Source organism: Sciurus vulgaris, assembly GCF_902686455.1.
Source record: "Sciurus vulgaris genome assembly, chromosome: 6".
Classification (NCBI taxonomy): Eukaryota; Metazoa; Chordata; class Mammalia; order Rodentia; family Sciuridae; genus Sciurus; species Sciurus vulgaris.
The window spans coordinates 6,595,640-6,620,243 of record NC_136466.1 but is presented as its reverse complement, the minus strand read 5'-3'; positions in this window follow the sequence as shown (position 1 = coordinate 6,620,243).

Here is a 24,604-nt window from a genome sequence, read left to right as displayed (position 1 = left end):
CCAGGAGAGCCACAGTCGGCACCTTTAACAAAACCAGGTGACCAAGAGTCCCAGGAGAGGAGCCGGCTATGCAGTCCTCTGGGAGTCCTCCCAAGGGTCAGGGAAGAGACCACGCCACACAGACGCCACCCGGGTTGGGGAGAAGATTCAAGATGACCGGCCGGCGGTCGTGGGTTCGGTGGGGAGTGGGTTAAGGCTTTCTGGGAGGTGACTGGGCCTGAGCTCTGAAAGTCCTGGGCTTGCTGTGCGGAGGGTCGGTTCTTAGCACGCTGTGGACACAACAGAAGGAGCTTGCTGTCTGGCCGGTGGCCTGTCCTCCCTCCCTTGAGACTGGAGAACTGTGTGGCCGTCTTGCTATGTGAGAACAGTTCTCTGAGGGTTGGCCGGAAGCTCTAACAAGGCAGAGGCGGGACCCCGGGACCAGCACAAGGTTAATGGAGCCGACTGCGGCCTCTGCACCCAGAGCTCCTACGTGCACCGGCCCTAACCCTAGGGAAACCCAAAACCTGCCTGAGGAGTTGGCCTTCGTGACATGTGGCGGAGGCGCAGCCGAACTTGAGCCGATCACAATCCGCTGCTGCCCCAGGTGGGAGCCAGGCCAGCCGGGTCTGAGCGTGGGCCCCAGCTGGCCGGGGCTCTGAGCCTGCCCCGCCCCTCACATCACTGCCGCTGCTGTCTGTCAGCGTTGCCCGGCCACGTGACAACGGGGGCGTGGCCGCCTCCTTTCAGGTTCTAGGGACAACCTAATTGGCGAATCCTTCTTGGCTCAGTTGAATTCCGTTAGATGTAAAGTGCCTGAAGTTTGCATTTTTATACAGTTGACCTCCGACTTCTTGTGGGGGAGGGGTAATAAACACCAATTAGGCCCCTGCTGTGTACCCTGCTACTTGCAGCCAAAAGCATCTTGATGGACATTCCCTACTTTACAGAAAAGGAACCTGATCTCAGGTAGAAAAGCTGAGACACAGAAAATAAAAGATGTGTGGAAAGGAGGCCAAGGAAGGACAGGAAGGGTGGTGTTTCTCTTTCCAAGACCACTCCCAGCTCCGTTCTTCTCCCCAGCCCTCACTTCTGGGGAATCTGTAACTCATAGTTACTATGAATTTACTCACTGAGGAAAATGACTTCTGAGTTGTTAATTAGCCCAGGCAATAAATAAACAAAGACAGATGTGAAATTCTAAGAAAACCGCACTTTAAGGGACTTTTCAGAGTTATCTACTGATCAGATATGGAAACCTCGCCCACCTAAGGATCCTGAGAATTGCTAGACCTCTGTAAACCACCTGTAATCACCAGACTGATGTCACCCTCACGTACCCGCCCATGCCAACCTCACAGTGTCCTTTCAGAGCCTGAGAACCCCAAAGTGTCTGCACCCTCAAGACGGCCCAATTCTCCTGAGTGGGAACCGCTTGCTTTACCTCGAAAGCTTCTCACTCTTGACGTAGCATCTTGCATGTGTCTCTCCTTTTCTGAATAAAGCTCTGGGTCTTTGACTGACACATCCGTGAACCCATTTTTGCAGTGTTTATCAAGAGTGCCGCTCATCCTGGGGGGAGGGTTCCCTCTCCAGGAACTTCTCAGCCTCCTCGGAAGAACCAGCTCTCCTCCTTTGCCGTCCCACCTCCAGGCTGCCTCCTCTCTGCTCCCCTGACCTTCCTCTGTCTTACTAAGGCCCACCCCAAGCCCTGTCTCCTAAGACACCTTTGACCCCACCCACGGGTGTGGCTCCCCAGGAATTACTGTCCCCTCCTGCAGAGGACCGGGTGGGTGGGGGCGCAGCCTGGAACCAGAACTGCTCCTGATGCGAGAGAGGGACAGAGACCTCCACGGGAAGCAGATTTAAACATTTGCATTTTCACGAGCTGTAATTATATTTCATGTTGCAATTAGGCTCAGTTTAAGAAGACAAGTGCTCATTATTCTATTTCCTGCCAAGACTGTGCCAGAGAAGTAGCCCACTCCTCTCCCATCCTCAAGTCCTGGGAGGCCGCCTGCCCTGGGAGGCTGGGTCTGTACTTGCTTAGAGACCTCAGCAAAGAGTGCTGAGGCTGCTGTGGTCCAGCTGTGGCAGGCCACGTGGGCAGGTCACCTCTCCCCAAGAGCACGACGCTTCCGCAGGAAAGTGAGACTGTTGCATCCTGCAGATGCCCTCGTTCCAGTCTCTGAGTGCCTCATTCTGCAAGTGCTGGGGCAGCAGGGAGCTCCCCGCGGAAGCCTGAGCCCATTACACACCAGGAACTGAGAGAGACAAGGGAGCCCTGGCCACATGACCACATGAGGCAGGGCACCAGGGAAACCCCCACCACGTCCTTCGCCCCTCCTGCCACTCATGGGGTCCTCACAAGAGCCCCAGGAGTGACAAAGGACCATCCTTTCAACACCTTACGCTTTTCTGTGTGAAAGAGTGAAGTTGGAACTTACCTCAAACCACATACAAAAATATGCTTAGCATCTATCCAGGAGCCAAAAACAAAGGTTGAAGCTATAAAACTCTTTAAAAGAAACAGAGGTAAATTTTTGTGATCTTAAATGAGGCAACGATTTTTCACAAGTGACACTAGATACAAGTCACAGCGATGAAATCAATTAACAGATTGAACGTCACCAAAATCATAAACGTCTGTGCTTCGCAGAAAGGCAGTCAGAAAAGTGAAAGGACAGCCCTGTGCACGGGGGTCTGCCCAGCTAGATCTGCAGGGGGACCTGCATCTAGAATGTAAAAGAACTCAACAGCAGAGAGACAGGTAATCCAACTGAAAGTGGACTCCAGTCGAGGTCTCTCCACGAACGGCGTGCAAACACTGGGCCTCACCTGCTCCTGCAGAATGGGACTCCGTGGGGCCGCTTGGGGGAGTCCAGGGAGAGGACGGAGACTTCTCTCCTTAGTGATGAAATGTTCAAGCGGGGGAGCATTTTTGTGCTTCAGAGATGTATTTGGATACTGGACTTCCATAGGAAATGTTGAATTTAGGTCCCATGACCAAAGGTAACCCATCAGGGGGTCTGGACATTTGAGGGCTTGGTGTTCATTTCAAATCACGAGCCCACGTCAGAGGTATTCAAGAAACACGGAATTATCTGGTGTTCCTTCAGAGCCACTGAGAGCTGGTCTCAGCCAGTCCCAGACAGCCCCCTCCAAAGGGAGGAACAAGCCAGGAAAGTTCAGGAATGTTCCTGCAGGAACCGGCAGGCTGGAGACAGGGTGCAGACTTCCAGGGAAACCCCCAGAGGACTTTCTGTTTTCGCTTCATTTGAAACCCTTATATGCAAAACTTTAATATTCTTTCCAGACCGTTCATCAAATTTTTTTTTTTTTTTTTTTGGATAAGCAATCGACACGTTCCAGAGGACCTTCAGGAAGGCTCCCCCTTCGAGCCCAGTGGTCTGGGAGGCTGATTCTGGAGGCTGCTTCTACGAGAAACTGTGGAAGCTGGCCTGGCCTGGTACCCAGGCATGGTGTTGGGACAGCCCAGAGGAGCGCTGTGCCGTGGCTCCCAACCTGGCCGCGCCTGCCCCAGGAAGGCACAGACGGGCAAAGGTGGGCACTCCTTGCCCTTTGACCCTGGCAAAGTTAACTGGACCCACTTCCTTTCTCTGAGATCTAACTTCCCCCTACTAAAGAATCCCTGTCTCTAGAAGGACCCCGAGAAGAAAGTAAACTTGTGGCCAGGAGAGGAACCAGAGCCAGGGTCCCGGGTGTGGCTGATCTTCATCTGACTCCATTGTGGGGCATTCACCCGCTGGACTGCCTTGAGCAAGTCACTGGCCTCTCTGGACTTTTCTCCTCAGCTAACCTGGGGACATAAAGCTTCCCTTCACAGACCTATGTTAAGGACATAGATGCAGATACATAGCGAATCTGGCAGAAAATGTTCTAGAAGAAATCACAGAAAAACACTTTTTAATGTCAGAATAGGAAATTATTTTTTGGATAAGATATAAAAAATACAAAATACAGGGAAAGGAGTCGGTTTGATTAAAATATAACATTTCTAAGTAAAAATGACCAACATGAAAGTGAAGTGATTAGTCAACAGCGAGGAAAAGACATTTGCAGAGCTTGTCGCAGAGAGAGATTGACCCGCAGCACCTGTAGAGGAGTCCCAGGGATCAAGGACAAACAGGCTGCCCACCAGTCACGGAGTGGGGGCTCCAGACCCCGTGAGCTTTCCAGGAATGCACTTGGCAGAGGGACAGACGGAAGCAGGGAGGCTAAGGAGCGGGATTAGTTTCTTCGTGCCTTTCCTTTTCTTAGGGATGCTCTCCCACTGACATGTGTCCCAGGCCTTTTTATTTTTTTATTTTGATACAAGGTCAGGCCGGCCTCGGACTTGTGATCCTCCTGCCTCAGCCTCCCGGTAGCTGGAATGACTGGCACGCACCACCATGCCTGCTCAAAGACAAAGGTTCTAAAAGCTAAGAGGAAAAGGTCACATAAGTCATCACGCAGCCACTATCCCAGCTGCGACGTGAGGTCCCGAGGGTGGCATCAGCCCAAGGTGGGACAGGCAGCTGCTGGGCCAGTGCTGGCAAAAGTCATCTATGTGTGAGATGGCAGTGGCCTTTGTGCGAGGCTGTGGTCCTGGCAGAGTCTCTGTGACAGCATTTGTCACCAGGCACGGGCGCGTGAGATCCCTTTCTTCCCGACCTCCTGAACTTACGCATTGTTTTTTGTTAGTGTGAAGGTTGGACCAAGGTGACTTTTTTGGGGTTTTTTTTTTTTTTTTTTTTTTGGTTACATTTCTAATATTTTTTATTTAAGAAATTTTCTATAAAAATATATAGTCTCATATACCAAGAACTACAGTGATTTAAACTGGAACGACTTTTCTGGGGCATAGTATGTTTTGAGACCCATCTATTGACCTCTAGACCTCCAGGCCAGGTAATTTTACTCTAGTGTTCCACTGAAGAAAGGAAATATAAACATATTTAGTTACAATGCTGCTTACTGTAATATTATTTACAAAATAAAATTATTGTACATAGTAGAAAAATTATTCACCTATGATGACATAATATAAGGAAATTTGAAGGTGTTGGAGTAGTGGACAATGTACTCCTTTTTTCCTACAAAGTACTAATGTTATGTAAAGTGGAAAGTCCTTTTATAACTGACCCAACTATCCCACTCCTCAGTTTATACCCAAAGGACTTAAAATCAGCACCCTACCGTGATGCCTCACATCAGTGTTTATAGCAGCTCAACTCACAATTGCTAAGCTGTGGAGCCAACCTAGGTGCCCTTCAAACAGATGAATGGATAAAGAAAATGTGGTATGTGGGGTGGGGGAGCGTGTGTGCGTATAGGAGGGAATATTACTCAGTTTTAAAGGAGAATGAAATTCTGGCACCTGTGGTAAATGGATGGAGCTGGAGAACATCTTGCTAAGTGAAATAAGCCAAACCCAAAACACCAAAGGCCCAAAGTTTTCCCTGATAATGCAGCTGCTAATTCACAATAAGGGGGTGACTAGGGAAAAGCAGAGTGACTGTTTTATTCTGACAACTTTCACAAGACGGACAGCCAGATGAAGAACAGGCAACGTGAGCAGGAAAGCCACAGAGAGGCGACATCGGGGCCAAATGGCCGATGGGAGAGGCTGGGCATCGCTGGTCAGCAGGGCGCAGGTGCCCAGAGGCCATCGCAGTCGTGAGCTGTGCAGTCCGACCCAGCCCGAGGGAGGGGAAGAGCAGCCCCAATGCCCGGCCCAGCTGAAGAGCAGCCCCCCGGGCCTGGGGCGACTGCCTGAGAGAAAGGCATGGACGGTGCACGGAAGAAAAACCGGAGGGCAGGGCCCGGGCCACCACTGGGGAGGGCGGGGCTTGAGACTGCCAAAGGCCAAGCGCAAGGGTGCCACGTGGTGTCCTTGGGGTTGGGTCCAGGCCCTCCACAGGCACCCAGAGCTGCGGATGCCCAAGTCCCTTTACGGAGCAGTGTCACCTCTACACGGAAACTTGCAGGTCTTCTGTACCCCGTAGAGCACCTCTGGATGACTCACAGTAGCTGACACAATGCAATCAATGTCAGTCATTGTCGAACAGCGTTAGAGCCTAGGAAATAATGACAAGGAAGAAATCTGCTTGGGGCCAATGCAGACGTGACTCTTTCTCAATTATCTTCCATCTGTGGTGGATCAAATCCAAGGGACAGACACACCGACAGGCAGTGCCTGAGGTCAGCCATATTTAGTTCATATGGGTCCTGCAGTCTCTGCCACAACCACCCTGTACCACCGTGGTAGAGTGAAAACAGCCACAAAGAACACAAAAAAGAAAGGGCCACATTGTGTTCTAATAAAACTTTATTTACAAAAAGAAAGAAACAGGCACTGAGTTGGATTTGGCCCATGAGCCACACTTGGCAAACCCTGATAGAATATCCTATTAGTTGTGATATATTCATACAAGGGAATGCTATACAGCAATGAAAATGGTGCACAGGTAGGATGAAAACTAAGCACACATTTTTGAGCTAAAGAAGTCAGATGCATACTTCTGGTTCAACTTATAGAAAATTAAAAACTACGCCCATCTGAACTACAGTGGGCAGGGTATCTACCTAGGCCACAGCTCTAAAGAAACTCAAGAGATGACTGTAATGGTCAGGACTGTGGTTCTCAGTGCCAGGATGGAGAGAGGTGTGATTAAAGGGAGAACACAGAAAGTTCTGGAACATGGACTGTTGGTGTTTCTTGGCCTGGGGTTCACATGGGCATTGGTCCTAGGATAATTCATCAAGCTGTTCACTGGTACGTGTGTCCTCTTCTTCGCAATTAAATTTTGTAAAAATGTAAGAAATCTGAACGCTTGCTCTCATATCCCCTGTGTTCCCTCTCACCCTGTGAGGGATATTTCTGGAGCACACTGTCCTGGAAAAGGTACCTGCCTTAGGCTCAGGTGTGGGCAGATGTGCAGCTGAGCCCAGGAGGACACTGGGCAGGAGGAAAGGAGAGGACAGGGCAGGAGAGTGCTTCTGCTCAGGACATGTGTGCTCTGGGGGAAGCACTGAGTGACAGCTGAAACCCCGGGCCTGAGCAGAATTCCCTACACATGGCGTCTCCACTGCCAGTCTGCTCCTATTTAAGCTCAGATTCTGCTAACATGGCTCCAGAGACAGCAAGTCCTGAAAGGGTAGTTTCCCTAGTTACAAAGACCAGCGTGCTCTTCCCGTCTCAGGAGTGACTCATGGCAAATGCTAAATGCTGCGTGCACGTGTGTGGTTTCGCAAGTGCGTTTGTGGATGTGCTGAGCACTGCAAAGGACTGACGGATATCTACAGGATCTGAGTGCTGAAGTCATCTTGAGAAGCTCGTGGGCGACCGAGAACCTAAAGGATGTCCTTACTTGGTCCCAGCATTTCTACATCCAAGACTGTCCCCCAATGCTATCAGAGATATGAAGTAAGTTTTCACAGAAAAGTGATCATTGATATGTTATCAACCCCTGGAGAAAACTTGAAACTACCTAGCATTCAAAATAGAAAATGATTGAGTTGCTTCCAGACACATGATGCACGATCTTACAGTCTGAGAGCTCTATCCAGGGAGAGTGGGTCACCAACACAGGGAACAGGATGCAGTTAGAACCGCAGGATGATCACAGCAGCAGCAGCAAGAAGACCTTACACACAGAGGTGTGGTGAGAGAGACTTAGTTATATTTAGGGGACAAGAATGAAATGTGAATGATTTTTTTCCTTCTACTTTTCTGGAAGGAATTTTCCCAAATTAGCAAAACGATTGGATTATAAAACGTGTAAAAAAGTGAGTGAATGCAAATGTGTGTATTTTTCCTATATGAAGGAAGGCAAAAATAGTGAGCTGGAGTGTCACGCGACAGGAGAGTCAGAGGAGAAATAGGCACAGAGAAGACAGGAAAGGAAGCAACCACACGTAAGATTCTTTTCATAGTTTACATTGGCAGCTACTGAATGCCAGAACCAGAATTTATGTGCAGCTCTGAAAACTTCAAGTCTGTACTCTTTCCCACTGACTTTCTGCATACGTATCATCATCACCACCATCGCCACCATCGCCATCACCACCACCACCATCCCACCACCACCACCATCATCACCATCACCACCATCACCACCATCACCACCATCACCACCACCACCACCATCATCACCATCACCACCATCACCACCATCACCATCACCACCATCACCACCATCACCACCATCATCACCATCACCACCATCACCACCACCATCACCATCACCATCACCACCATCACCATCACCACCATCACCACCATCACCACCATCACCACCACCACCACCATCATCACCATCAGCATCACCATCACCACCATCACCATCACCACCATCACCATCATCATCACCATCACCACCACCATCACCATCATCATCACCATCACCACCATCACCATCACCACCACCACCCCATCACCACCATCACCATCATCATCACCAACACCACCATCATCACCATCACCACCATCACCATCACCACCACCACCCCATCACCACCATCACCATCATCATCACCAACACCACCATCATCACCATCACCACCATCACCACCATCACCACCATCACCATCACCACCATCACCACCATCATCACCATCACCACCATCATCACCATCATCACCATCACCATCACCACCACCACCACCACCATCATCACCATCACCACCATCATCACCATCACCACCATCACCACCATCACCACCATCATCACCGTCACCACCGTCATCACCATCACCACCATCATCACCATCATCACCATCACCATCACCACCACCACCACCACCACCATCACCACCATCACCACGATCACCATAATCATTGTCATCAGCATCCATTTTCCCAATTCAAAGATACTTTTTTATTTCACACTAAACCATTTCTGAAATCAGGGTTCTTCCTACAATTAACACTACAACTCTCTTCCCTCCTCTCCAACAGCTTATCAAATCAGTGGTTCATCTTCAAGTAATGCTGATCTCAAAGCAAGGAAATACTGTCATTGCTACTTGTATTGAGTTGCTGTTACATACAGGGGACTATGCATGAATCCACCAACCCCCCGCAGCAACGCTCCTGTACAGAAGAAGATGAGGTCAGAAATGAGCACACACCCAGGGCCGTGCAGGCAGGGCACCAGAGTCAAGGCCTGACCGCCCAAGCCCCATGCACTTTGGTCCCTCTACAAGGCAGTCCTGCCCTGCTGCTCCGCTGCCTTAACGCACACTCTCCCCTCCCCTCCACACATCTGTGTGCTGCCACCAAGGAGCATGTGGCCTCCTCCACCCCACGTACACGTCTCAGAGCACAGCAGTCCGCTACAGATATTTGGAAACACTGGACGACATCATTCTAAGCCACTCATCAGATCTTCTAAGGGGCCACTGTCCTTCACCATCGGTCCTTTTGTTTCCTGTGAGGTTGAATTCACCTCTGATTCCACAGACATGTGGCCCAAGCCTGGCCAATCAAATATTGTATTCCCTTAGACGGCATGGTTAGGTCAGTGATGGCAGCCTGACCCAAGTAGAGCAGACGCTATGCCCTTCGACCCTTTCTGCACCTTTAACTAATATGCTATGTAGATGGCTCTCCCATCTAGAGAGAATAAGATAAAATGTGGGGGCTGGAGCTGCTGCATCCATCTTGTGATATGAGGCCTGATAAGGGGGTCAACAATGAGGAGACGGAGAAAGGGAGAGAATGAAGTTGTGTCCTGTGTCAACTGTGCCACACAGGAATGACCCCCCCCCGCCCCCCGCCCCATGCTGGTTTGGGTAAGATTTTCTCTGCTGAAAATTCTTCAACGAGTTCCTACCACCTGGCACACAAGGCCTCCCGGGTCTAGCTTCCACCGGCAATTTGAATTTTCAGGTTCTTCACATCTTCCTGTAGCCCAGGAACCTCTGACTCCACACCTCTCACCACCCAGCTGTCCTCCCTGGGAGCTTGGGAGGTAGGTGCTGCCTCTTCTGCCTCCCATGCTGCTCTCAGCCTCCTGCACCTGAATAGCAACAAAATCCCTAACCCTTAGAGGTTCGGACTCCCAGCTGCCCCAGGGAGATGACCAACCTTTGGAAGGGGCACTGACGAGAGCAGTCCAGGCAGCAAGAAGCCTTGTTTGGTCTCCCGGTGGCTGTGGTCTGGGGCTGGTGACTTCCTGGGTCACTGCACCTGGAGGTGGTCATTAAGGTGCAGTCTCCCAGATCTAAACCCGTCCCAGACCTGCTGAATGAGACTCTCCAGCTGAGCCCGGGAGTCTGCCCTTATCACACTCTCCAGGGGTCTGCGGCGGTCCTGAGCACTAGAGGACCCTCGTGTAGAAGGCTCAGTCCCTTTTATATCCTGCAATCTTAAAAATCCTGGACTCCATCAAAATTCCCCTCACCACACCTGCTGCTCGAAAATTTCCAACTCCACCTTTTCCCCCTCTGGACTCGGTCCTTGGGAATCGTTTCTGTTGGGCTCTTCAGATGGGAAAGAGGGTTTATTTTAAGCGGTGCGCCAGGCGGAACTCCATTGCTCCCCCACTCCCTAAAATACCCTGCGCCCTGGCACACGATCGCAGCGCCATAGAAACCCGGTCCTCGGAGCTTGCGGGTGGAGAGAGCGGTCGCTGGGCCCAGCGCAGCCCCCAGCGCCCTGGGGCTGCACGTGCGCTCTGCTTCTGGAGTCTTCCAGCGCACATCCCCCAAACACCCGCACTGGGTTCAGGACGGCTGGGCCCCGCTGAGCCCCTGCCAGCCTGGGTAGGATCCCTGCGAGAAGCCCACGCAGGCACGCAGACGTCCCAGGAGAGGGCCCCGGAGGGCCCTATGGGTGCCAGGACAGCAAGGCCAGTGGGACTCAGGAGGTGAGGACGGGAGGGGAGGGGCAGGAGCGGTTCCGGCCATCCCAAGCGCAGAGGGGAACCTGGAAGGCCTTCGGCGCGGGGGCGCACGCAGGAAGGTGGGGTGTGTGTGAGCCGAGGAAGAGATCGCAGGGCGGTGGCAGATGCCTCCGCCTGAGTTGGTGGGCTTGAGGTAGGGGCATGAGGGGGTGCCAGGGAGCGGAGGAGCCGGTCCTGTCTCCCTCAATGGTGACACAGTACCACTTGCAGGCTAGGTTTGGGGTCAGGTTCACACTGCGCAGGTGCCAGTGGAGGACCTGTGACCAGTGCTAGCCTCCGAGCTAGCAGCGCCCCAAGGTGCAGGCGCCTCGTGGAGACACGGGCCCTGCACATGCTGCACCTGCAGTAGGTGCTATGTGCTCTGGTCTCTGACTCTTCTTGCAGAGCCACCGGGACTGACCAGGGGCTCCACCCAATGACCTCCTTGATCCTAGTCGCTTCCCAGGGGCCCCCACCCAATGCCATAGTGGCATTCTCAGTGCCTCAGTGTGGGAGTTAATTCAACGGGAGCGCCAGAACGGACACTCCATATTGTAGCCACAGCAGCCAGGCAGGGAGGTCCTGGAAGACAGACGGACAGGCGGCTTGAGTGAAGGACAGGTGGCATGCCTCTCACTGAGGGGGAAGTGGGGACAGAGGGCAGTGTCTTGGACGTTCAGTCAACCAGTGGCTGTGTTAGTGGGTTGGTTGACTGTCCAGGGTCAGAGCTCAGCAGAGGACTCTGGGTGGAGGCCTAATCCCAGTCCTGGGCCAGTCAGCAGAGGGCTGGCTGCAGTCACTGTCCTGCAGGCAGGAGTAAGGTCCTTACGCCTAACACCTCACACAGGACTTGGGATAATGAGCAAAAGAAACCAGCCTGGCCATGAGCTGCTGCTAGACCCCATGAGGAAAAATTCCTAAGAAGTCAGAAATTTAGTTCCCAGGGCCAGAGGATAGGAAGCGGGTGACAGGAGACACTGATCAGATAACAGCCGAGGGCCAGAAGTGCAGAGGCCACTCACTCCTGAATGAGCCCATCAACCTGGTGTCCACAGCCCAGCCACACAGAAGCCCCAAGTCCTCCCCACAAGCCGCCTCCTACCCCAGGGCTGCACTGTCCGCCCCCGACCTTCGGCTGGAGCGGGATGGGTGTGACAGCATGTCTTCCTTCTCGATTTCTGTTATGCCGTAGCTCAAGGTTGGTGACCACTTCTCAGGCGTCCCCAGCCTTGCTGCTGGGAGCGGCAGGGACTGACCCAGGCCCCAGCCGCTCTGGTAGGGATCCTAACAGCTCAGCACACCCTTCCGTGGCAGAGTCTCCTGACCTCAAGAGCGTGGGCTTAACCACCCTGAGAAGGACTGTTGGCTTCGGTGGCAGAAGGAAGAGCTCAGGAGACCTGAGCCCCATAGAGAACCAGAGCCAGCTAGAAGTCAGATTCCCTCTGAGGCCCCGGCCACAGCATGGCCCCGACCCAAGAGGAGGCTCTGACGCACCGAGCCCCAGGTGGAAGAGGTGGGACGCTCGGGCAGGGCTCTGCGGGGTGATGAGGAGTTTCAAGGATGCTGTCCCAGGGGACCAACATTTGACTTTGGCCAATTGCTCCTCGCCCGTGCCCTCCTCCTCTCAGACTTGTCTGTCCATCCCTCCCCCAGGGCCCCATGCTGAGCACTTCAAGGTCAGAAACGCACCCCTGTTCTTCAGTGAAACCCCAGTAGCTCTCGCAGGGCCTGCGCATAACTGGGACCCAGTGAAAAATGTGCTCCGTTGAATGTGGTGTCATATATTGAACATAATCCAGACCCAACCCCGACACGTTTGAAAATGTATCTTGCCACATTCATTTTAAAGTCCAGGGCAAGTTGAGTGACAAATTACAGAGATTTTTCCCAAATGCCTTTCAAGTCATACAGCCAAATCAGTTCAGCAAATTATATGTAATCAACGAGGAAATCAATAAGTACCGCCAGTGCATTAAAGAGTTTAGCAGATTCATTATGTATTTAGCACATTCAGTCCAATTTGCAGGAAGTTCAGAGAAAAACAGGCCTTAGCCTGTAAACAGTGCCTCTGACTGACTCAGGACTGTCCTCGGCCACAAGGCTTCCTGGGAGGAAGTCCCACCAGGAGAACCGGCACCCCTAGCCCCAGCTCAGACCTCCTGTGGGGGTCACCCCCAAAGCCAAGGGTGATGATCCCAAAGGCTCTCTTGGCTTGAAATCCTTTGGGAGTGAAGAGAGGGAGGAGAGGAAGAGCTGGGGGAGGAGGGAGGGAGGAGGGATGGCCCCCGGAATCCCACCTTTCCCTCAACTTCCCAGCTGTCTCGTGGCGCTGTGCAGGGGTCCTTGGAAATTCAGTCAACAAACACGGACTGAGCATGTGCCCTGGGCCTGGACTGCCTTCCCAGCCTGGGACCCCCAGCCTGGTGGGGCGGCAGGTAGGACAGCAGGGCCGAGCGCCAAGAGGCTGATGAAGCAACGTCACTCAAGAGAGCGACGCACAGGGCAAGGTGACGTGCTTGGGGAGGACAGGAAGAGCAGTGCCACCAGAGCGTGGAGCATGGTGGCCGCACAGCCTGCCTCCCACAGATGCACCGCGGCCTCTGGTTCAGGCTCTTCTCACTGCAGACCCAGCCACAGTCCCCTCCTGGCTGGGGAGATCTGCCCAACACCACCCCGTGAACGGTGGAGCTCAGTGACCTCGGCCTCCTGCCCGGCCCACGGATTCCCCTGCGCTATAGTGGCCTTAGTCACCTCTGGCCACAACTCTTTCCCTCTCCAACTCCTGAATTGGGCTAAGTGGCACCAATTTAGAAAACCAATTTGGGAAGTCATCATAATTAGCTCTTATTGATTTGGGACGGAGAGCATCAATCAAACATGAATTCACACTGGCAGGGATGTTGCAGCCACCTGCATTCTGTACGGCTCGCGGCAGACATCACTAATCAAGCCCAGCACCCTTCCACACCGATTTCTTAACCCAGCACTGCAGGCTGCTAGGGAAACAAGACGAGCCACTCAGGTGAGTGCCACATGCTTCTTTTGGCCAATGTCTAGCTCTGGAGGCTGCTGCCTTGGGTCAAGCTGTAAGAAGGGAGGACAAGCAACATCCAGCTCAGATGGTAAGACCAGGGGACCAAGGACGTCACCGAGTACTGAGGCAACACTTCACGCCTCACACAGGCCTCTCATTTCTGGTTACCAGTTGCACTAGGCCTTTGGCAGTTGCCCAGGTGACAGAAAACCAACACTAGTTCCTGTCAGCACGGAGAGGAGTCTGCAGGCTTCTCATCTGGAGCAGGCCTGCCCTCGAGTCCTGATGGGACTTACTGGATGTCACCTGGATTTCTTCCCAATTTCCTTTCTCTTGATCCTGCTTTTCCCACATTGACTTCCTCTGCAGGCTGAATGTCCCTTTGTGGAGACAAGCTGGCCATATGCCTGCGTCCCATAGCTGCCCCATAGAAGTATCACATGGAATTACCTGGAAGTCCTTTCAAATAGAGGAAGTATGTCCTTCCTTTCATCCTTCCTGATGCCTGGAATCCAAAAATAATGTCTCGAGCTTCAGGAACTGAATTAGTTGTTGAGGTGACTTTGAGAAAGAAAGGTTGCTGAGGATGACAAAGCAGGAAAATGGGAGGGGTTATAGTCCATGAAGGCATCGAGGAACTTTCGTGCTGGCCCTGAGCTTCAGATGTCTGCACTTTCATATGGAGAAAGAAACTTCTGCTTATTTTCTTACATGCAGCCCGTGTTAGTCAGCTTTCTGTTACTATAACAAATGCCTGATAAGTCAATTTATAAAGAGAAAAGGTTTACTTGGGTTCATAATTTTGGAGGTGTCAGTCCATGGTGAGTTTTCCCCATTGCCTCTGGGCCAGTGTGGAGGCAGCGCACAGTCGGGGAGCATGCAGTAAAGCAAAGCTGTTGCCTCCCGGCAGAGAAGCAGAGAGAAAAACATGAGGAGATGGGGTCCCACAGGTCTCTTCAAGGGCTGGGGCTCCACCTCTTAAAAGGACCACCCCCTGCCAAGAGCATCACGCTGGAGACCAAGCCTCTCACACCTGGGCCTCTGGGGAACATTCCAAACCCACACGACAGCACAGCCAAGTTTACTCCCCACCTCTTCCTAGTTAGTTGGTGCGAGTGGTTCTGCTCAGCCTGGATTTCATTAGAGGACCTTGAACTCCCTCCCGCTGAGCTAGTCTGACCAGATTTCACCCCTTGCAAGCCAGGCATTCTCCTCGCTGCTTCTCTCTCCGGTCTCACCCTATTCCTGGCCCACGTCAGCCAGCACTGAAACCCCCACCGTGGCTGAAAAATCGTTTTTAAGGATCATGACTGCCATTCAGATACAATAGGAAAACGTTGAAAGGCACGACCTACTTCACGGATAATGAAGACCCCAGAAAATGTTACAGCAGAGTCAGAGGAGAGTCCGAGAAGCAGTCAGATGTGCGGAGATGCGTTTGTTTGCGGATGCGGACCTGGCCTTCCACAGGGCAGAAGTCACCCGTCTCCAGGGTGATATTCATCTGCATCCCAAGGGCCAGAGTCATTTGCTGCACCGCCTCAGTCACAGACCAGGAAAGGCCCCAGAACTGGGTCCCCCAGGGCCTGCCACACCCAGACACCCCTCGCCCTTCTCTGAGCCCCCGGCACTGAAGGACAGTTGGGAAAGCGCGTCTCATGCTCCCAAGGACATTCGCCCTCCATGCCCACACACCTGTTTCAGCTTTCCTCCAAAATCACCCAGGGAGAGTTTCCCCACTAAACTGGACTTGGAATGAGGAGCAGAAATTTGCCAGCAAAGAAACTTCTAGACTAGTGGCGGTACTTGGTACGATTATATAAAGAGCCATTAGAACTGAGCCCGCCCAGGCCCGGCCCTGCGTTCGCTGAATTTTCCACGTTTGCAGTGCAGACCCAGCGTTTTCCCTGGGTGGAGAGTGAAGACCCCAGCGCTGCTCACGCGCTCTCATGCCCCCGGCTCTCCACGAGTGCTTTGTCTAACCCTTCGTCCGTGTATTCTGCAGGCCCAGCCCTGACAATCCTGCCCTTTGGACCCCACTCCCGACACCCCTCCCGCCTCAGCCACGCGCCATTGCTTCCCTCCCCTGCACAGGGAAGCTCCTGCTGCCTGCGTGGTCTCTGGTTCTTCCACTCGCCTCGAACCCACTCCTGGCTTCTGCCTCAGCCCCACACAGAGCCGTCTTGCCAAGGCCGTCAGCCGTCCCACTGTTTGGGACGGAGTCCAGGGCTTCTTGTCCTCACCTTGCGGCACCCTCAGCTGTGCTGGGCCCGGTGTGTCACCAGCCTCCTAGGAACAGTGTCCTCCTGGTCCACATCCAGGGGTCCCGGCCCCTCCTGCCCCTGGTCCCCGTCTCACCTCCTGAGCTCCTCGGCTCCCCTTCCTTTCCCCTCACTTCCTGGGCCACGGCTCCAGCCTTGGTCCTCTGCGCTAGCCACACGCTCTCCGCTGCAGCTCTCCGTCCCACCTAAGGCTTTGCACACCTCCCAGGGCCCCATCTCCAGGGCACTCGCTGGCCTTCAGCCTCGAGGGGAGCGCCCACTCGCCCTCTCTACTGGGTGGTCTCGCAGGCAGACGCCCCTGAGAACCGCGTTCTGCCCGCGGCCTCCAGCTTCCGTGGGTGTCTCCGCCTTCCCACCAGCTCAGCGGAAACCCTAGAGTCCTCTCCACCCTCCTGCTTTTTCAATCTGCCAGAAAATTCTGCGGCCACCACTGAACTGTCCCCAGTGCCATGGCTTCCCGCCTCAGCTCAGGCTTCCATCTTCTCTGCTCGGACTCCACCGAGCCTCCGGAAGAGTCCCCAGCTACCACTCCTCGCCGTGGGCAGCCTGCTGTCTGCCTTTCTAACGGTCAGTCTGGTTGGGGTCATTTTCCATTGAAGAGCTCCGGACACTCCCACTGCACGTGGCCTTGCCTCGGCTCTACGCGGGGCCCCAGGCCCACCAGGCCCCAGCCGATCCCCTTCCTCACCCTCGGACACAGCGCCCTGCCCCTGCTGCACCAGCCACGGCCCCACTGCCAGTCACTGCTCCAGCCTGCCAGCACGACCCCCTCCAGGGGTGTCATGGTGCCGATGTGAGGTGTCCCCAAAAGCTCACGTGCGAGACAATGAGAAGGTTCGGAGGAGAAATGTCTGGGTTTTGAGGGTCTTACCCCAGTCAGTGAATTAAGCCCTGTTGGGATTAACTGCGTGGAGGCAGGCGGAGTGTGGCTGGAGGAGGTGGGAATCGGGCATGGCTTTGGGGTACATATTTGTTTCTGGAGAGTGGAGACTCTCTCTGCTTCCTGATGGTGTGCGCTGCTTCCCTCCACCACCCTCTCCGCCATGATGTTCAGCCTCACCCCAAGCCCTGAGGGATGGAGCCGGCCTTCTGTGGACTGAGTCCTCTGAAACCGGGAGCCCTCAGGTAAACCTTTCCTCCTCTACAGTTGTGCTGGTGGGGTCCTTTAGCCACAGCAGCAAAAAAGCTGAGTGAACAAGGGGGCTGTGCTAGGCCCTGTCTGCTGCGTGGGACACCCTTCTCCAGGCATCTGGGGCTACCACCCACCTTCCCACAGCCTTGCTCAAATGTCTCTTTCTTCGTCCCCCCTTTTTAATCTCAGAACCACACAGCCACACCTGCCCACTCACAGCAGCGGACCCGCCTGCCTGGCTCTTCTCTGCTCTCTTCCCCATAACCACGCAGGCTTCTGACACTCTGTACAGCGCACGGCCCGACGCTCTTCCCATGCATGCATCTGCACAGGTGCTCTTCGACCCAAAGCAGAGCTACTGATTGACTCATGGGAAACTGGAAATGTCACAAGTAAGACATGCATCTGATTGGGGCTGGGGATGTAGTTCGGTGGTACAGTGCTTGCCTGGCATGCACAAGGCTGTGGGTTCATCTTTAGCAATCCCTGGGCGCACCCTTGCACACAGAGGTGGGGTGCTGGGTTAAGTGCACCTAGTCTATCAAACACCCTAGCTTAGCAACAGCACTCTGTCCAGGGTCATCGATTCCCCTTGGGCTCTGGAAGCGGACTGACAGCTGCAGAGGGTGCTGCTCAGCATCTCAGGAAAGTATCATTCCACGCACTGCTCGCCTGGGAGGGGATCCCAGCCCAAAGTCAGCACACGGTTCCTTGTGCACTTTCAAAAAGTGCACAGAAAGCCAAAACAGCATGAAGCCAAACCGTCATGAGCTGAGAACCACCTGTGTTCCCTCGTTAGACAGGCGTTAGCGGGGGTCATGATCTGTTCTGTTATAGGTCTATCACAAATGCCATGGGTCGACCTTCCATCACTGTGACGAACTGCCTGAGAACGAAGATGTGTCTGACTCGGTTTCAGAGGTTTCCGTGGTTGGCCGGTTCCATTCCTCTGGGCCTGAGATGAGGCAGAGCATCATGATGGAAGAGTGTGGTGGAGGAAAACTGCTCAGCTCGTGGCAGCTGGGAGGCAGAGAGGGGCGAGGCATGGACGTGGTCTCAGGACAGGCCCTGAGAACCCACTCCCCCAGCTGGGCTCCACCTGCTGGCTTCCACCACCTCCCAGGACTCCCATCAGCCCCAAAACCCTCAGGGGATCGGTCTATCCATGAAGTCAGAGCCCTGGTCCAATAGTTAGGGGACAGACAGATGAGGATGGTGGGGTCACGAGGCTGAGAATGACCCTAGGCAATGGCCCACTCTGCTGACCCCACATGCTTCCTTTGCCAAAAAGCACTTCGCCTGCAGCCCTGCCTGGCCTACGTGGACAGGATGTCACATTCCTCTGAGGCGGGGCAAAGGTCAGGCAGTCAGTGTGGGCAATGCAGGATGGAGTCGAGAGTGAGCCTGGTTTTCAAGGAAGGAACACTGGGTGCTGATGGTCAGCTTCCCGATGTGCCGCTCCACACTCTGGGTCACTAACACTTAACCTCCTGCTCCTGCTCCTACTCGTGCCTGTGGGGAAGAAAGAGAAGACAGTTGTGAGAGGGGCTCCTGGGGTCTGTAAGACAGCCATTCACCCTCCCATGGCCGCCCTGCTCCACCGGGGCCCCTTCTCTTTGGAGAAGTCTGTTTCTATTCATCCTTAAATAAAACTCTCTACGCTTGCCTCGGTGTCTCTCTGGTGCTTAGTCTTCAAGGCCAGGGAACAAGGACCCGTTCCTGATCTCCAACCGACCGGCCCCACCTCCGGACACTCCTGCCCTGGGGACCAAGTCTCCCACACAGGAGCCTTTGGGGGTCATTTGAGTTCCAAACCATAACTGCCCAAACAGTGCCTGGCCCAGAGTGGCTGCTAAATGGTCATCATGGTTGCTGCTGAACAGCCCAGTACCAGGCCCTGGGCAGGCCGCCTCACTCAGCCATCTCATGGGAAGTCTCGACCACCCTGTGTACAGAGAGAAAGCAAGCCAGCACAGGTGGAGGGCCACGCCCCAGGGCACAGACCGGTCCCCAGCAGGAGTCTGCCCAAGGCCGGTTGAAGTCCAGAGCAGAGAGGCTGCCACCAAAGCTGGTCTAGTCCCAGACCCAGGGTCCAGGCTGCCCAGCTGATGAGGTTGGAGCTTAGCTTGGGCAGAGGCTCTGAGTCTTGAGCTAGCATCAGGACCGTGTGAGGAGCCTGTCAAACACAGACTTGGGGTACCGCCTGGAGTTTCTGAGTCAGTAGGTCTGGGGTGGGCCCCCAATTTGCTTTTCTAACAAGCTTCCAGAGGATGCAGCCTGGTCCAGTGGCCCCACTTTGAGAACCAGTGGCATAGGCAGCAGGTGGCCATGAAGGGCTTTGTCAGGAACGACAGTCGGTTTCTTTGGAGAGGACCGTGTGTGGCTGGATGGGGGACCAGGCTGCAGCCCCAGGCGGGGACAGTCGGGGCGGCTCCGTGTCCTCTCAGGCCCTCTCCCTGGCCACGCAGCTGCAGCCCCCACCCCAGCCCCTTCGCATCCCCCACAGAAGATGCAGCCTCCAGCTCTTACTTACTTGAAATTTTAATTATCACCAGAGCCTGAAAATCACAGCCACCCCCGCTAGGGGTGGGTGCAAAAGAAACCAAATAGCTCTGGAACGCATGACTTCAGCAAAACAGAATACCGATCTCCCCGCGGTGGCTCCGCAGCCCTGGCAGCGGTGCTGAGGAAGGCAGAGGCATCCCTCACCCCTGCCTGGGCTGGGCCGCGGCCCCGAGGCAGCACCAGGCTCAAGCAGAGCTGGAATCCAGGACTCGGTTTCCTCATCTTCAGCTCAGTTAGTCAAGGGTGATGCCTTGTGCTGGCTCCCGTCCCTGGATGCTGGGACTGAGATGGGCTTCCTTTCTGGGTGGCAGGGCCCAAAGTCATCCCCTCCCCAGGTGTGACAGCATGGCCGACCCTCCTCCATGGCCATGCGTTTACGTGAAAGTGGGCGGACTAACGTGTCACCAGCATACCCACCTGTGGCTATGGAGAACAATTTCCTAGATGAAACCCAACGTAAGAGTTTAACAAGCGATTTGATCTCAAGAACACGTCAGTTGGTCACTGGGTCTCTAGTCGTCGCTGACGCTCACTGAGGGCCAGGCAACCCCCTGAAGGCGGGTGCTGTTGGGGCGCCCACTCCAGATGGATGATCAGGCACAGAGCGGCTGGCCCCTAGCCAAGGCCACACAGGAGGTGGCAGAGGGAGGACGCCAACCAGGCGGGGGAACTCCAGGTTCTGCTCTCAGTGCTCACCACGACGGCAGGACACAGCATATGTGGGCGACAGCCCGCCAACATCCACATGCGGGAGTCGCCCTCCCCACCCAACCTCCTGCACCCACCTGCACCTGGATCCCGCCAGGAGCACAGAGGTGTGCAGTGTCCCCCAGCATCGCAGATCCCTGTGGTTTACCTTGGACAGTCCTTCTGACCTGATATGGTTACCGAAAACTCCGTCCTTGTCCCCAAGGCCAATCCAATAACGAGGATGTGGTTTGGAGAAGGAGGAAAACGAGGGCTTATTGTTTTGCTAGCAAAGGAGAAGCACAGGGACTCTTGTGGTTCTGCCCACAAGGTGGACGGAGGGTTTTTAAAGCTCCTCAAAGGCTGCATTCCCAGTGCGCCCTGAGCGGGATCTCAGGAGCACCCTGGCTAAGCTGGGAGATGGTCACTTCCTAGATCCTAAGGTGACACTCTTCCTGTGCTGGTGCTCAAGGGCAGATAACTCCAGGTGATGTCCCCCAGGTTAGGAGCGGGAGAGGAGAGGAGGAAAGAAAACCACCCCCTTTTAAAATAAGTAGCAAGGGCTACATTCAAGAGGTGAAGTGGATGCAGTTACAGTATCAGGGAGGGATCAGGGCCTGTCACCCAGAGCGGCCCAGAGCCAGGCCGGGTGGTGTTGCTAGGAGGGATGCCATGGGACCCTGGGGCTTCAGAGCCCCAGGGCAAGCAGGTCTTACCCAGGCCGAGGGTGCTCCGTCTCCCATAGAGTTTCAAGGTCGGCATTTAAAAGCAAATCAGAAAACCACCAACCCGAGCCCTATGGAGGAGTTATTTCCTAGCTGGAAGTCCACGGCTATGGTTTGGTTTGGCTTGTTTTAGTTTTGGGCTATACCTGGGATTGAACCAGGGCCACCGCATGCCAGGCAAATGCTCTCCACTGAGCTATACCCCCACCCTAGGTTTATTTTTTTAAAGTGCGCCTTTTACTATCCTGCAATTTTTGATAATATAGCCTACTGTACTCACGATTTACAAGCACACATACACAGGCCCTTACTGCTGAGAAATCCACCACGGGACGTTCAGGAGAAGGTGACTGGTGTGCACCTGTGACCCTGGTTTCTCCTCTGGGAGCCTGGTCCTCAGTGGGGGGCGCTGGGAAGTGGTATTCACAAGGGGCCCAGTGCTGAAGGATCAGCTCACAGGGTGTGGCCCTTAAACAGAATCAGGCAGAGTGAGTTACTACAGAAGAGCCAGCCTGGTCCCCACCTGGCCTCTGGCTTCCCATCGCCCAGCTCTGCTCACTGGCCCACCTGCCTCCATGGCAGGGTCAGGGGTGCTCACCAGAATGGGCCCCAGACTGCCTGGCCCGGACTGTCAGCGTCCTAAGCTGGGAGCCGCATGAACCCCGCTCTTTTGAGTTCCTCAGCACAAATATTTCACAGTTGCAATGGAAAATAGAGCAGCACATTCCATAATGAGTGCCTCCACACGGGGGTCACTGTGTGACACATCAGACACTCAGTCGGAGCCCTCTGCCGTCCCTCTTCCTAACATGCAAAGAGGCTGGACCAAGAGGAACAACGCGTTCAGATGCTGCGCGCGAGGCACACACATACAGGGAAGTGGAGGGGCAGAGGCGGAATGGACCTGTGTCAGGGGCCCAGGGCGGCTCCGTGGGAGAATGCCAGCCTAGCAGGGACCAGGCCCTGGGTTCCATGCCCAGCACCACAAAATCAACATCATCAACACAATGTCCCGTCACTATAAAAGACAGGCTTGTTAGTACGTGGTAAGACAAAGGGAATGGCCGTCAGGGAAGTTCAAGTAACTGGCCAAGACAAAGGAAATGAAGAGATGTGACTTGTTCCCAAAGTCAGAGCGCCTGATTGGCAAGCATAGTGTCCAGGCAGTTCCTGGTGTGTGACAAGGCCAAGGCAGCGTCCCTGACCTGAAACTTTAGCCCACGCAGAGCCACACATTCTGTCTCAAAGCCCTGGGAACCTATATCTTCTGACAGAAGACAGAACATAGGAAAGGAAAACAGCAATGGAACCAGAGACCGTAGCCAAGCTGGGTGACCCGCCGAAAACACATCAGAGTGAAGATAGAAAGTAGCAGACAAATCCAGAATCTTTTCGTGTACAATTTCCAGAACTTAGCTCTCTTTTCATTAACCTCGAGGAAAATTAAAATGGTCTTGAGTAGCAGTCATTTTAAATATCTTTGAGATCTTCGTTAATGCAATTCCGGAGACATCCGCATTCCCGCTGTCTCCTGTAATTCAGCACAATTTGGTTCTCAGGCTCTTATGACAAAGGTTCAAGGACCGCTGCTGCAGTACCGCACTGCTGGCTGGGAACCCTGCTCCAGGGTGAGTCACACAGGGGCACGTAGAGAAGCCCGGCGGTCATCCCCAGACAGTAGATTTCTCCCAGGCCCCTCCCTCCATTCAGAAGTTCTCCCGATCTCCTCAGATTTCACACGGCATCCTTATTAAAATTTGGAAGTGCTCCTTAAAGAAGAATGGAATTCTGGCATTTGCAGGTAAACGGATGGAACTAGAGAATATCATGCTAAGTGAAATAAGCCAGCCCCAAAACCAAAGGCTGAATGTTCTCTCTGTCAAGCGGATGCTGATCCATAGCGGGAGACGTGGGGTAGGGAAGAATGAAGGAACGCCGGAGTACGCAGAGGGCGTGAGGGGAGGGGTGGGCGGTGGGGATGGGAAGTCGGTAGGAGACAGACATTATTACCCTGTAGACATATATTTAAGAATCTTTTAAAAACCTAAGGCAGAATCTCATGCTGTTTATTCTCAAGAAGAACTGATACTAACATTCCCACGGAGGAGCCCAGGGCCTGTGCCTCTCTTACCCAAAGCTTGGTGTGACTAATAAGAACCCCAATCTACAGTCAGAAAACCACTCTTTGGGTCTTAGGAAAGCTCTCAACTTCTTTGAGACCCAGTTTATTTACTTTTAAATAGATATAATAATATTATTAATAATAACAATAATAATACGAGGAGGAGGAGGAACAAAAGATCGTATAGAATAGCCTGTCATAAATATTAGATGAGATCATGCACATGCTAAGCTTGGAACTTGTAGTTTAGTAAGCACGCAGAGAAAAAGAATTTGGAAGTGCTATTGATTTTATTTCAACCCTCTAGCCTGGGGACGTTCCGAATGTTCTTGTGACCACTGTAGTTCGAGCATTCATGATCCTTGTGAATACAGGAAAGCTGCCCGCCACTTTCAGAATGCCCCCAAGGGGTGGCATCATCCAGGTGAGATTCTGCGGCTGCACAGTAAGGGGAAGGTTTTACTGAACCACTACCGTGTGCTAGGTTCTCACTGAGTCCTGGAGGCAGGCGGGCGAAGCCATCTCACACATAAAGAAGCTGCGGTCCAGGGGCTGCAGGGACTCCCAAGGTCACCCAGCTGCTGCACACTTGGCTCTCACACTCCTGTGCCCCCGTTGTGAACAGTCACTGAGGCGAGACCTCAGAGTACATCTATTAAATGAAGGAACACGTGGGTGCATAGAGAGAGAACAGATTGGGAGAATCATCTGGAAGGCCGTCTTTGCTTTAGCACCCAACATAGGATGTTTCTGGAACATATATAACCAGTGAATTCCCAGCGTCTGACAAATGGAAGAAGAAGGCTTCCTACTTCATCCGAGTGACACAGGAATTCAAAGGAGAGCCACGTTTCAAAAAGTGCCTAGCACATGGCAGTCCCCTTCCCTCCCTGCATCCTTTACCCCATACACCCTCCGAGGCCAGGAGAAGTCACCCTAATGAAGCTTCATCTCACTGATCACAGCATTCTGAAGAGCACCAAGGGGCTCTTATGTACATGGCCACTGCTCTCCAGCGACGGAGTTGGCTCCGATCACCCACTGGCCAACAGAGACTTCAGCCAGGGAGGAAGAAGCCCCTGCTCTGAGCCCACCTGGACTCCCAGGCTCAGGCCTGCTCTCCAGCGGAGCTCAGCTAATCCATCAGCACTGAGGCCAGCTTTGGACACCCAGCCTTGGACGCCCAGCC